We start from the raw sequence: 200 nt of genomic DNA, 5'->3' as shown, positions 1-200 counted from the left end.
TCCATTCCCTGAGCTGCAGCCTAACCTAACGCTGGAAAAGGCCAGCCTAACTGTGTCACTCTCCTGCCCTGAGGGTAAAATCAAACCCTTTAACTGGACCTACACCGCAGCCTGTGCTGTCCATCCTCCGCGGCCTCTTTATGTCTCTCCACTGCCCCCCCCCCCCCCCCCCCCCCCCCCCCCCCCCCCCCCCCCCCCCC

Source organism: Equus quagga, unplaced genomic scaffold (assembly GCF_021613505.1).
Source record: "Equus quagga isolate Etosha38 unplaced genomic scaffold, UCLA_HA_Equagga_1.0 75089_RagTag, whole genome shotgun sequence".
NCBI lineage: Eukaryota > Metazoa > Chordata > Mammalia > Perissodactyla > Equidae > Equus > Equus quagga.
The sequence above is the reverse complement of the archived record's forward strand: the minus strand, read 5'-3'. Positions refer to the sequence as shown.